Source organism: Oncorhynchus tshawytscha, linkage group LG01, assembly GCF_018296145.1.
Source record: "Oncorhynchus tshawytscha isolate Ot180627B linkage group LG01, Otsh_v2.0, whole genome shotgun sequence".
Lineage (NCBI taxonomy): Eukaryota > Metazoa > Chordata > Actinopteri > Salmoniformes > Salmonidae > Oncorhynchus > Oncorhynchus tshawytscha.
In genome coordinates, this window is record NC_056429.1 from 73686792 (window position 1) to 73702034 (window position 15243).

A 15243-nucleotide genomic window follows, 5' to 3' on the forward strand; every position below is an offset into this window, starting at 1 on the left:
TTTCTTTGAAAATCTTTGAAAAACAATTTTTTGCGCAATTTCTAGCAAGCTATTATTTGTAACTGTGACGTGTGTGTCAGTTTGTCAGTCAATGTCTGTCCTCGTGCAGTTGTTATTTATACGTGCCTTCAAAATAAATGTCCCACAAGCAGTGGGAGTTAAATCATTACACAAAGGCGAGAATTCATTGGGCTTTAAAATTTGAATAACAAATACGTTTTTCAGAACTTTACTATCACAAATTCTTTATGTGATTTGAGCTTAATTCCACGGGCAGTATTGAATCAGGTCGCGGGCCGCATACGGCCCCTTGGCCGGCCATTGCCCAGGCCTGGGATAATGTGACATCGCACCGGTTTGAGTGTGCCAAGAACGTTTCAAATCAAATCAAATTGTATTTGTCACCTGCGCCGAATAAAACAGGTGTAGACCTTATAGTGAAATGCTTACTTACAAGTCCTTAACCAACAATGCAGGTTTAAGAAAATACAGAAAAAAGTTTGAGATAAGAATAACAAATAATTAAAGAGCAGCAGTAAATAACAATAGCGGGGCTATATACAGGGGGTACCGGTACAACTCCAGCTCTGTTGTGTTTTTCATGCTCAACTGTGACACCCTGACCAACCAAACATAGAGAATAAAAAGATCTCTACGGTCAGGGTGGGACTCGGGTGGGAAACTCTATGTTCTGTGTTTCTATGTTTTGGCCAGGTATGGTTCTCAATCAGGGATAGCTGTCTATCGTTGTCTCTGATTGGGAATCATACTTAGGCAGCCTTTTCTTCCTTTTGTATTTTGTGGGTAGTTGTCTTTGTTAGTGGCCTGTATAGCCCTAGTAAGCTTCACGTTCATTTTTGTTGTTTCTTGTTTTGTTGGCGACATTTATAATAAAGAAAGATGTACGCTCACCACGCTGCACCTTGGTCCGGTCATTTCCACGACGACGGCGATCATGACATCAACAGCTTCCCTTGTGTATTACGAATGGTCCACCACCCAAAGGTCATCCAGCCAACATGGCACAACTGTGGGAAGCACTGACGTCAACATGGGCCCGCATCCCTGTGGAATGCTTTCGACACCTTGTAGAGTCCATGCCCCTACAAATTGAGGCTGCTCTGAGGGAAAAGGGGGTGCAACTCAATGTTAGGAAGGTGCATCTACACCTACAGTATTCCAAATTGTTGCATTACTTTACTGATAAGAATATAGGCATTGCACAGGAGGAATTTCAAGGATAGAGAGAGAGAGAGAGAGAGATAGAGAGAGAGGTATAAAGGGGTGAAGAGAGAGGGCAAAAAGAGTGGGAGAGAGAAACAGAGAACAATATGGCAGCATCCAGGCTGGGCCGGATGGAGGGAGGAAAGGATGGAGGGAGGGAAGAAGTGAATGGAGGGAGAGAGGATGAGGGAGGGGGGTCTGTCAAGGACATTTAAGAGAGCTGTCAGAGAAAGGTGATCTACTGAGCTCCCTGTCGGTGGCTAAACCTACACACCAAGCAAGCAGCATGTCTCTGTTCCAAACGGCAGCCTAATACCCTACAGTACATAGCCTCATGGGTCTTGCACAAAATTAATAAACTATAAAGGGAATATGCATGGTGCTATTTGGGAGGCAGCCCATGTGTATGAAGCGTGATCTCAGCACTCAGCCCAGGGCTCTGGAACCCTGGTTCACAAACGTGCGAGCATGTAAGCACACACACACGCACATGCACACATGCATTCCATACAAACACACACACTCACACACTCACGTACAGTACCAGTCAAAAGTTTGGACACACCTACTCATTCAGCGGTTTTAATTTATTTTTACTATTTTCTACATTGTAGAATAATAGTGAATACATCAACACTATGAAATTACACATATGGAATCATGTAGTAACCAAAAAAGTGTTAAACAAATCCAAATATATTTTATATTTGAGATTCTTCAAAGTAGCCACCATTTGCCTTGATGACAGCTTTACAAGCTCTTGGCATTTTCTCAACCAGCTTCACCTGGATTGCGTTTCCAACAGTCCCACATAAGGACTTTCCACATATGCTGAGCACTTGTTGGCTGCTTTTCCTTCACCCCGTGGTCCAACTCATCCCAATCTATATCAATTGGGTTGAGGTCGGGTGATTGTGGAGGCCAGGTCATCTGATGCAGCACTGCATCACTCTCCTTCTAGGTCAAATAGCCCTGATACAGCCTGGAGGTATGTTGGGTCATTTTCCTGTTGAATACCAAATGATAGTCCCAATAAGCGCAAACCAGATGGTTTGGCATATCGCTGCAGAATGCTGTGGTAGCCATGACAGTTAAGTGTGCCTTGAATTCTAAATAAATCACTGACAGTGTCACCAGCAAAGCACCCCCACACCATAACACCTCTTCCTCCATGCTTCATGGTGGGAACAACTCATGTGGAGATCATCCGTTCACCTCTGTGTCTCACAAAGACACTGCAGTTCGAACCAGAAATCTCAAATTTGAACAGATTTACACTGGTCTAATGTCCATTGCTCTGGTTTCTTGGCCCAAACAAGTCTCTTATTATTATTGGCATCCTTTAGTAGTGGTTTCTTTGCAGCAATTCGACCATGAAGGCCTGATTCATTCAGTTTCTTCTGAACTGTTGATGTTGAGATGTGTCTGTCACTTGAACTCTGTAAAACATATATTTGGGTTGCAATTTCTGAGAATGGTAACTCTAATGAACTTATCCTCTGCAGCAGAGGTAACTCTGGGTATTCCAGTGGCGGTCCTCACGAGAGCCAGTTTCATCATAGCACTTGATGGTTTTTGTGACTGCACTTGAAGAAACTATCAACGTTCTTGAAATTTTCAGAACTGACTGACCTTCATGTCGTAAAGTAATGATGGACTGTCGTTTCTCTTTGCTTATTTGAGCTGTTCTTGCCTTAACATGGACTTGGTCTTTTACCAAATAGGGCTATCTTCTGTATACCACCCCTACCTTGTCACAACACAACTGATTGTCTCAAACGCGATAAGAACGAAATAAATTCCACAAATTAACTTTTAACAAGGCACACCTGTCAATTGAAATGCATTCCAGGTGACTACCTCATGAAGCTTGTTGAGAGAATGCCAAGAGTTTGCAAAGCTGTCATCTAAGTAAATGGTGGCTACATTGAAGAATCGCGAATATAAAATACAGTATATTTAGATTTGTTTAACAGTTTTTTGCCTTCTAGTAGATTCCATACGTGTTATTTCAATGTAGAAAATAGTAAAAATAATGAAAAACCCTTGAATGAGTAGGTGTTTCCAAACTTTTGACCAGTACTGTATGCACATACTGATCTAAAAATACATACACACGGGGTGACAATTTAGTTGTCTTGTGGTGCAACAGCGTGGGACTATATATTAATGTATGCACTCATCCAGAGCAGTTTGCAGGGCAAGAATGTATTAGAATTCAGCCTGGTGAACTGCACTGTGCTTCCAGTAAATAAGGTGTGCAGTTAATAGTCAATTGTATGGCCATTTATGTCCCTTCCGACCTGGCCATCTAGTGCCTGCACTCTCCATCCCTCCCCAGTCCATAGCAGGCTAGTTAGCCAGCAGAGTGAGAATCACTGTGCCAGAGGGTTCACTGCATGGGGACCATTACTAAAGCTTAATGATATGAGAAGTGTTCTCCCTTTCACCACCCTGCACAGAGGAGATTCATCACAGCATGAGCACAGTGTGTGTGTGTGTGTGTGTGTGTGTGTGTGTGTGTGTGTGTGTGTGTGTGTGTGTGTGTGTGTGTGTGTGTGTGTGTGTGTGTGTGTGTGTGTGTGTGTGTGTGTGTGTGTGTGTGTGTGTGTGTGTGTGTGTGTGTGTCTTTGTGTTTGCAGTCATACAGTCGTTGATAACGGAGCTCAGAAGAGATTCATCAAAATGCTGTAGCACTAGACAGCCTACCACTATGAGAGGGACATTTCTTCTCACCGTAGTAAAACTCCTGAAAAGGGACTTCCGCTATTTTAAGATCAGGATAATTCCCACAGGGGAAGGGGCATGCGAGGTCTTAGAACGGTGTCTATCAGTGTGGGTGATAGATTCAGGGGTTTATTAGCTGAGTAAGGGGATGATCGGGAATTGATGGAGGGGAAGTGGAATTTACGACACACACACACGTTTCCCATGACTCAACTCACGCAGGACCCTGATTCCGCGACCGAGTCAGGAAGTCCTACTATCATTGAGCGATAGATTTAGAATGGTGTGTGTGTGCGTAATACATTGTTTCCAGGGTTTTTCCAGTCTGACGTTTGTCACTATGTCTCCCTGAGGAAAAGTCACTCTCTAACTGAAAGATGCCTCAATCACTCAACCATAGATATACAGTACCTTCAGAAAGTATTCATACCCCTTGACTTATTCCACCTTTGTTAAAATAATAGTAATAACAACAAAAATTATCACACATATACACACAACCCATAATGACAAAGTGAAAACATATTTTTATAATTTCAAATATATTTAAAATTAAATACATAAATATATATTTACATAAGTATTCACACCCCTTTGCTACGACACTAATTTCCTTTGATCATCCTTGAGATGTCACTACAACATGAATGGAGTCCACCTGTGGACATGGATGGAGTCCACCTGTAAATAGTTTTTTTCATCATTTAGAAAGAACCCCACCTGTCTATATAAGTCCCACAGTTGACAGTGCATGTCCGAGCAGAAAATATACCATGAAGTCCAAGGAACTGTCCATAGATCGCTGAGATAGAATTGTGTCATATCTGGGGTAGGGTAAAAACTTTTTCTAGAGTGTTGAACGTTTCCAAGAGCACAATGGTCTCCATCATTAGGAAATGGGAAAAATATGGAACTTCCCAGACTCTGCTTAGAGATGGCCGCCCGACCAAACTGACCAACTGGGCAAGAAGGACCTTGGTCAGGGAGGTGACCATGAACCCAATGACCACTCTGACAGAACTACAGAGTTCCTTGGCTGAGATGGGAGAACCTGACAGAACGACAACAGTCTCTACAGCACTTCACCAATCTGGGCTTTATGGTGAGTGGCCAGAGAGAAGCCACTCCAGAGAAAAAGGCAATTGACAGCACTCCTGGTGTTTGCAAAAAGGCATGTGAAAGACTGTGAGATCATAAGGCAAAAGATTGTGTGGTTTGATGAGACAAATTTAACTCTTTGGCTTGAATGCAAAGTGCTATGTCTGGAGAAAACCAGGCACAGCTCATCACCAATCTAATACCATATTGTGAAGCATGGTGGTGGCATCTTCATGCTATGGGGATGCTTTTCAGCAGCAGGGACTGGGTGACTGGTAAGGATAGAAGGAACAATGAATGGAGCCAAATGCAGGCAAATCCTTGAGGAGAACCTGATACAAAGTACAAACAATCCTAGACTGGGGGGTGAAGATTTACATTCCAACAGTACAATGACCCCAAGCATACACCTAAAGCAACACCGGAATGGCTTCAGAACAAGAATGTGAAATCATTGAATGGCCCAGCCAAAGTCTAGACTTGAATCCCATTGAAAATCTGTGGAAACACTTGAAGATTGTTGGTCACTGCCGCCCCCCCCCCATTTATCAAAATGTGGAATAAGTGTATGAGCACTTTCTGAAAGCACTATCCCAGTGTCCCACATAAATAACATTGTAACCAGCCACATGGGAATAGCACACATAGTAAACCAGAACTGCAGGTAAGTTCCAGCACATTTTGCTTACATTCTTTAATGTTGGCTTGTATATCGACCCTACAAGGTATTTTGAACTTTGCTGTGCAGATAAAAACAATATGAATGAACTTCCATCTGGAGATGTTATATTTTTTGCTTACATACAATTTTACAGAAATGTCCTGTTTTCAAATGATAAATTAAACTACTTTTACAAATCTGTAAGAATAGTGAGGAACGATCAAAATGCTCTATATATTATTTATGTTCCAAATAATTTTCTTTATTTGATAGTTAATTGACAAGACATAAGGATTTACACGGTATGTTAAAGACAATAACAGCACACACAACACACACACACACACACACACACACACACACACACACACACACACACACACACACACACACACACACACACACACACACACACACACACACACACACACGTACACAGACACACACAGTGTATAACAATATATTACAGAGGTACACTACATGACCAAAAGTATGTGGACACCTGTTCGTCGAACATCTCATTCCAAAATCATGGGAATTAACATGGAGTTGGTCCCCCATTTGCTGCTATAACATCCTCCACTCTTCTGGGAAAGCGTTCCACTAGATGTTGGAACATTGCTGGAGGGACTTGCTTCCATTCAGCCAATAGAGCGTCAGTGAGGTGGGGCACTGATGTTGGGCGATTAGGCCTGGCTCACAGTCGGCGTTCCAATTCATCCCCAAGGTGTTCGATGGAGTTGGGGTCAGGGCTCTGTGCAGGCCAGTCAAGTTCTTCCACACCAATCTCGACAAACCATTTCTGTATGGATCTCGCTTTGTGCACAGGGGCATTGTCATACTGAAACAGGAAAGGGCCTTCGCCAAACTGTTGCCACAAAGTTGGAAGCACATAATTGTCTAGAATGTAATTGTATGCTGTAGCGTTAAGATTTCCCTTCAATGGAACTAAAGGGCCTGAACCATGAAAAACAGCCCCATACCATTATTCCTCCTCCACCAAACTTTACAGTTGGCACTATGCATTGGGGCAGGTAGCGTTCTCCTGGCATCCGCCAAACCCAGATTCTTCCGTTGGACTGCCAGATGCTGAAGCGTGGTTCATCACTCCGAAGAACATGTTTAAACTACTCCAGAGTCCAATGGCAGCGAGCTTTACACCACTCCAGCCGACGGTTGGCATTGCACACGGTGATCTTACACTTGTGTGCGGCTGCTCAGCCATGGAAACCAATTTCATGAAGCTCTCGACGAACAGTTCTTGTGCTGACGTTGCTTCCAGAGGCAGTTTGGATCTAGGTAGTGAGTGTTGCAACTGAGGACAGACAATATTTATGCTTCAGCACTTGGTGGTCCCGTTCTGTGAGATTATGTGGCCTACCGCTTCATGGCTGAGCCGTTGATGCTCCTATGCGTTTCGTCTTCACAATAACAGCACTTACAGTTGACCGGGGCAGCATTAGGTGGGTAGATATTTGACAAACTGACTTGTTGGAAAGGTCCCATCCTATGAAAGTGTCACGTTGAAAGTCACTGCGCTCTTCAGTAAGGCCATTCTACTGCCAATGTTTGTCTATGGAGAATGCATGGCTGGGTGCCCGATTTTATACACCAGTCAGCAATGGGTGTGGCTGAAATAGCCAAATCCACTAATTTGAATGGGTGTCCAAATACTTTTGGATATAGTATATAGTGTATATAGGTTTACTAAGTTTATGACCTCAGTAGTTTGTATGTTTTAAGCGTCCCAACCTCACTGGCTTTAAATTATGGTGGGAGACGTCCTTGAAGAAGTGAACGTCTCATTTCAGTGGGGAGTGCATACAAACAAGTGCGCGAACACACACACACACACAATAAAACACACACAAATGCATGAGCGAACACAGACACACACACAAGTGCGCGAACACACACACACAAACACACAATAAAACACACACAAATGCATGAGCGAACACAGAAACACACACATCTCATTTCGCTAGGGGGTCTCAGGGAGGCTAGGTCATCAGAGCATGACCAGGGAATTATACAACTGCAGACCAGCAGCAATAAACCTGCAAAGGCACACACACATGTGCGTGTGTGTATGCGTGTTAGTCTGATCAGTGTCTGAGCAGCACCGACTCAATTCCAATCTCCTCACTTAGCTCTCTGTAGATAAATTGTGACTGCAGAGAGAGCAGGATCACTCAGTGTTATAACACTGTTTGATGTAACATTGCTTAGTTCACTGGAGGGTACTGCCATTCTGAAGTACAAGCCTATGCCTTGTGGAAATGTTGTGTTTCTATTATTCTACCCACAGTCTGTGATATGTTCCTTGCAAATTGAGAGCAGAGAGATTCTCTTATCTATAAAAATTACCCTGACGTGGGATTGCTACTGCAGGTAACATTTCATAAAATTCCTCCCTAATTGAAATAGTGGCAAACTAGACAGACCAATAGCACCTGAGCTGCAAAAAGTTTTGAAGCCTATATTCGAGTGGAATTCATTTTCACATGGATGTATTTTTTTCTGCGTTTGGATTATTGCCATTACATATGAGGGGCAGACAAAATGCTTTGATTGGTGAAAACGGTTAACCTATAGCCTATATTTGGGTATATAAGATGTAAAGAGTAGAAAAGTTTCACAGATTCTGTACGCACGTATGAATCATGATGAGGATGAAATGTAAAGGCATTGAAGCATCCTCTTAGCATCCCCGAATAACCATCGCATCTCCCAGTCCCCGGTCGCCGCTGCAACTCATTTCATATTTTAATGAGCACCTGAGAAAATTTACACTCCACGCGCCCACGACTCCCTTTCCGCACTATCCATTGGCTGCCTCCTAAAACTTCACGCACATGTCTGCCGATTGGTTTAAATCTGACACTAGTGATTTCATAAAGCTTTTCTTTTCTAACTAGTGTAAATGGGTGAAGAAGTCTGGTACCCAAGAGACACTTGAAGTGGCTTGTCTCTACAGAATTCGCTGACTCGTCTCCTCTTACTCTTTCTGGCACTGGAGGAATAGTTGCATCGGTGTGTCCATGTGATTGCGAGTGAGTACCCTGGGTCTTTTGACAGTTCTGCGGCGGTAGGCTACTGTACTTAACTGGACGGCGCGCAGATAGGATGCTCTGAGCGCGTCTGTGGAAGTTTAGCTCGTCATCATTCAACACAGTGATATTATGTTATATTCTATCATACGAGCGCATGGCCAATGATGTGTTGATATGGGTTCTATTCTAAGCTTGTACAATATGTTCGTGGTAGGTAGGTAGGTAGTTAGTTAGGTAGGCTACTAGACTACAGTATAAAGTTGATACCCAAGTCAAAGGTTTGCGGGATTGGGTAGCCTAAATGCAAAATGCTGTAATGTTCAGTGATGCTGAGTAGTCGCTGCAAAACTTTTAACTTGTGTGTTATATATATTTGATATAGGATAACAGTTGTTCCCAGGCTATTTGCAAGATAATATATTATGGATTTGAAAGTAATGTCTGCGCAGACTATATCATTTGTATCTAGGCTAGAATGGATTTATTTATTGTAATGATTACATTAATTCATTAATGAATTAATGGTTGATGAAAAATAACATCTTATAACCCCTATCCTAACCCTCAAGTTAACCCTTACCCTTATCTGAGCCCTAACCTTAACCTTTACCCTAACCCTAACCCTCATTCTAAACCTAACCCCAACATTAGCATATCAACAGATGGTATGTAGAGCATCTACAATGGACTATCCAAATAAAGTGTGACTCATTATTATCATTATTATTATAAAAAAAAAATTATCGAGCTAATCAGTTATTAATTATTTTTCAGAGCTAATCAGATGTGATTGAATTGCAGTGAAATATTTAAATACATTCGTAGTTTGTGCTGAGTGTCAAGTTGGACCTATTTGAGAGCAGTAAGTGTTGTAATTGGCCATTAGTATGATTGTATAAGTGCCCTGGCTCTGATTTGAAGATGGTATGTGTTTGTGTGTGTGATGAGGACTCTTGCTGCTTCTCACTTTTTCAGAAAATCTCCTGATGAAGTAGCATTCCTCTAAACTGTTGATTGGTCAGAATGATTATGACTAAGCTCAACTCAGTGTGTCTGGAACAGTTTTAATTCACTGATGGCGGCTCTCTCTCTCTCGCTCTCTCGTGTGTGTGTGTGTGTGTGTGTGTGTGTGTGTGGGTGTGGGGGGGGGTGCAGTAATGGTGTCCTTCACAGAGAGGAGCCTCCATACAGCGTGTTGTGTAAGTGAAGATGCTGGTGCTGCATGGGGCTCTTTGTCGCAGTCTTATCAAGATTTGAGCACGGCGTGAACACTTGCTGATGTTTGCATACTGTACTGTAATGGCCTCTTTATGGCCCCATAAATAAAGTCCAAAACATCTCACCATTTCAAACGACAGTGTTCCAATCTGTCAAATCATCTTATTTCGTTATTGAGAGTGATATTCTATTGTATTGAAGGAGAGAATTTGGTTATTTTCCATAAAGAAAGCAGGTTTTGGACTATATTTCTGTATTGTTCACTGATGTCCGAGTTGTTGGTTGTGTGAGAGTGGGGTTTGGTTTAGTCAGCATATCCGTAACTGAGGTTACTCACAGCTCAAATACAACCATGATATATCATATATGACAAACATATTTCATATGAGTCATAGCTAAGTACTTTAGAACTTCCGAAACTCTTGTAGGGAGGGGTGTGGAGAGCAATGTGATAAGGGACGTCCCAGAGAGTGTAATGTGTTTTACTGCAGTGCGAGGTAGTTGAGAAATGGGCAGGAGCCGCTCAGATCTGTCCTTGAGGTACAGTAGTACCGTAGAAGCCTAATGTACTAGCAGGGTTCTGTCCTCTCTGCTCCTCTCCTGTTGTGAAAGAGCTGGACTGGTGAAAGCAAAAATACTTGCTAGACATTTTGTTGTCCGTGCAGGGGAAGGAGAAATGAGAAGAAAGATACTTTTTAGACTGTTGAGATTAACACAGTTCCAACTCTTGGATAAGTGCAAATTAAGAAAGGAGGGGAAGAGAGGATGCCACGTTAGACCATTGAGATGCAGCTGCTGTCTCATTGCAGCAGTAGAGCTTGTGTAAGACCTCTGTCTTGGTTTGGCACCAAGCTAGCTTAACAAAGGATCTAATAATAAATCAAATCCAATTTTATTGTCACATACACATGGTTAGTGGATGTTATTGCGAGTGTAGCAAAATGCTTGTGCTTCTAGTTCTGACAGTGCAGCAATATCTAACAAGTAATATCTAACAATTCCACAACAATTACCTAATACACACAAATCTAAGCAAAGGAATGGAATAAGAATATATAAATATACAAATATATGGATGAGCAATGACAGAGCGGCATAAGCTAAGCTGCAATAGATAGTATAAAATACAGTATATACATATGAGATGAGTAATGCAAGATATGTAAACATTATTAAAGTGACAACTGTTACATTTATTAAAGTGGCCAATGATTTCAAGTCTGTATGTAGGCAGCAGCCTCTCTGTGCTAGTGATGGCTGTTTAACAGTCTGATCTCCTTGAGATCGAAGCTGTTTTTCAGTCTCTTGGTCCCAGCTTTGATGCACCTGTACTGACCTTGCCTTCTGGATGGTAGCGGGGTGAATAGCTGGTGGCTCGGGTTGTTTTGTCCTTGATTATCTTTTTGGTCTCCCTGTGACATTGTGTGCTGTAGGTGTCCTGGAGGGCAGGTAGTTTGCCCACCCTGTGATGCGTTGTGCAGACCGCACCACCATCTGGAGAGCCTTGTGGTTGTGTGAGGTTCAGTTGCCATACCAGGTGGTGATACAGCTCACCGGAAGCTCCTAATTGTACATCTGTAAACGTTTGTGGGGGTTTTAGGTGACAAGATAAATTTCTTCAGCCTCCTGAGGTTGAAGAGGTGCTGTTGCACCTTCTTCACCACACTGTCTGTGTGAGTGGACCATTTCAGTTTGTCCATTTCAGTTTGTCCCTCACCTCCTCCCTGTAGGCTGTCTCGTCATTGTTGGTAATCAAGCCTGCTACTGCTGTGTCGTCTGCAATCTTGATGATTGAGTTGGAGGCGTGCATGGCCACGCAGTCATGGGTGAACAGGTATTATAGGAGGGGGCTGAGCACACACCCTTGTGGGGCCCCAGTTTTGAGGTTCAGCAAAGTGGAGATGTTGTTTGCTACTATTCACCACCTGGGGGCGGCCTGTCAGGAAGTTCAGGACCCAATTGCACAGGGCGGGGTTGAGACCTAGGGCTTCAAGCTTAATGATGAGCTTGGAGGGTACTATGGTGTTGAATGCTGAGCTATAGTCTATGTATATCATTCTTACAGAGGTATTCCTCTTGTCCAGATGGGATAGGACAGTGTGCATTGTGATGGCGATTGCATCATCTGTTGACCTATTTAGGTGGTAAGCAAATTGAAGTGGGTCTAGGGTGACAGTTAAGGTGAAGGTTATATGATCCTTGACTAGTCTCTCAAAGCACTTCATGATGACAGAAGTGAGTGCTACGGGGTGATAGTCATTTAGTTCAGTCACCTTTGCATTCTTGGGTACAGAAACAATGGTAGCCATCTTGAAGCATGTGTGGACAGCAGACAGGGGTAGGGAGAGATTGAATATGTCTATAAACACAGGCTGGTCAGGTGAAAAAGAAAAAAAAGGACTTGACTTCTTGTATGTTGTTACAATTACACCATGAGTCATTAATCATGAAACATACACCCCCGCCCTTCTTCTTCCTGGAGATGTTTATTCCTGTCGGCGCAACGCACTGAGAATCCAGGTGGCTGTACCGACTCAGACAGCATATCCCGAGAGAGCCATGTTTCCGTGAAACAGAGTATGGGACAATCCCTGATGTCTCTCTAGAAAGCAACACTTGCCCTGATTTCATTGACCCTGTTATCTAGGGACTGGACATTAGCGAGTAATATACTTGGAAGCGGTGGGTGGTGTGCGCGCCTCCGCCTCTCCCTCTTCTCCGGCGGCGTTGTTTTGGGAAGGCCTCTGGAATCAGTTAAAATTCCCTGGGTGGGAAAGTCGTATTGCTGGTCATTGTGCTGGTAAGTAGACGTCACTCTGATATCCAGTAATTCTTCCCGGCTGTATGTAATAACACTTAAGATTTTCTGGGCTAACAATGTAAAACAAAATACTGCAAAGTTTCTTAAGGACTAGAAGCGAGACAACCCTCTCTGTCAGTGCCATCTTGCCACGGATCCCCCCGGTACTGCTGCTCATTCCGTTCACCAGCTCCGGAGGTCTACGTCACTGGCCTTCTAGGCGTCACTGAATTGGATTCATTACCACCAACCCCGGACTGTCTTGTCTCATTACGCACACCTGGTTCCCTGCCTCCTATCATTATACAACGTGACACATCTTTAATCTTTGTAGTAGGGTAGGAGTGTACAGCATCGGGTAATTATTAATTGATCAATACATGTACTTTGTTAGTTTGTTTCTATTTAAGTGGTATACCCTTAACTTTCTCACCAACCACTGGCCAACATTGCACCTATGAAACATAACACATTTTCCTTCATATTTTGTGGTTATAGTTTTTCAGTCAAAGTTCCATTACTCATCTATCCCTTCCTGTCCTCCCCTTTTGTAATATATGTTCTGCCCTCTTATCTATTACAGAGCATTAGCAGGCCTGTAAAATGGCCTGTATTTCTCAGACTCATCAGTCATTATGCTCGCTTCTAATGGGTAGAAACGGCCACATCTCTTCCCTTCTCTACCATTCATTAACCCAGAGGCGATGAACGCAAGACTGTCTTTGCTGAACGCTACCCTCTTATCACTGTGCTGCCCACACACACACACACGGCCAAGGAGGCTGGTGGGAGGAGCTATAGGAGGACGGGCTCATTGTAATGGCTGGAATGGAATGAATGGAACTGTATCAAACATATGGAAAGCTCATGTTTGACTCCGTCCCATTTATTTAATTCCAGCCATTACAATGAGCCCGTCCACTTATAGCCCTCCCACCAGCCTCCTCTGACACGCGGATGTACACATGAATGTGCACACACACACACACACACACACAAACACACACACAAAAACACAGCTTGCTATTACCCTACCCCGATTACTGGGACAATGATGCCGTTTTATCTCAAATTGAATTGTTGAGGAGGATGTTAAAGAGTCATATATCACTCAGACAGAGGCAAAGCAGAACGGTGTGTGTAAGCACTAAGCAGTGAGTGAATCCACAGCACCAGGGAGCTGAGATGAGAATGGTTGTATTACATTAGAACTGAGGGACTGTGATGATGGCTTTTGGTGTTTATACAGTCAGTTGGTAAATCAAGTTGTCAGCTTTTATAAGGCCATCAGGTTCAGTGTGTATATGTGTATGTGTGTGTGTGTGTGTCTGCTTGACATTTACAATGGGAATGACCTTCCCCAGCGGTCAAAACTGGTTGCCATTTCCTCGTTATGACGCCATGATCAGGTTGTAGAAGACTGTTTTGTTATTGTTTTTTTAGTGGTCAGAATTATTTTTTATGAAGACAAGACGAGAGCCTTGCAACCAACGGGCATAATGTAGTGCTGTGCTACGCATTACAGCCCACAAGAATAAACTAGCTGATTTGTGTCAAGTGATTATGATACCAGACAGCTGCTTCTAGGTTCTCTACTCCCACCCGCAATGAAATATCGAGCATCAGGAGCTTCAAAAACCATATGCCATTTGAAATAACTTTATTAGCCTAAATTATATTTTGATAAAAAATGTAAAAAATGAATCACAAAATTTAGTTCCACATTTCAAATATGGACAGTCCAGGAATATTGTACTCCAGATTTTGATAAGAAATGGCCATACCAGACAATTTTTTTAAAGACAGTGGTAATGGACTGCATAGATTGGAAACTGATCAAATAGTAAGAGTAGGGTACACCAACATAAGTTTTCCATGCATACAATAATTGCCACAGTAGAGATTATTTCAGTTGTACGTAATGATTGTTAGATTGTCTGGGCAAAATGTAGGACTAAGTTTTTCCGATGATAATACCCACCAGAGGGCGAATATACAGTACCAGTCAAAAGTTTGGACACACCTACTCATTCAAGGGTTTTTCTTTATTTTTACTCTTTTCTACATTGTAGAATAATAGTGAAGACATCAAAACTACGAAATAACACCTAAACAAATTAAAATATATTTTAGATTTTAGATTCTAGCCACCCTTTGCCTTGATGACAGCTTTGCACACTCTTGGCATTCTCTCAACCAGCTTCATGAGGTAGTTACCTGGAATGCATTTCAATTAACAGGGGAGCCATGTTAAAAGTACATTTTTAAAATAGATTTCCTTAATGCATTTGAGCCAATCAGTTGTGTTGTGGCAAGGTAGGGTAGGTATACATAAGATAGTCCTATTTGGTAAAAGACCAAGTCCATATTATGGCAAGAACAGCTCAAATAAGTAAAGATAATTGACAGTCAAGCATTACTTTAAGGCATGAAGGTCAAGAATTTTGAAAATTTCTTCA

At 42.5% G+C, this 15243-nt stretch overlaps 1 protein-coding gene across 1 annotated transcript in view; it reads left to right on the forward strand.

Moving 5' to 3' along the window:
* The first annotated feature begins 8608 nt into the window (after positions 1-8608).
* crtac1b (cartilage acidic protein 1b) overlaps positions 8609-15243 on the forward strand; it is a 52097-nt gene continuing 45462 nt past the window's right edge. Inside the window, exon 1 of the mRNA XM_024429891.2 lies at positions 8609-8766. The gene's annotated coding sequence lies outside the window, so the exon portion shown is untranslated. The remainder of the gene's footprint in view (positions 8767-15243) is intronic.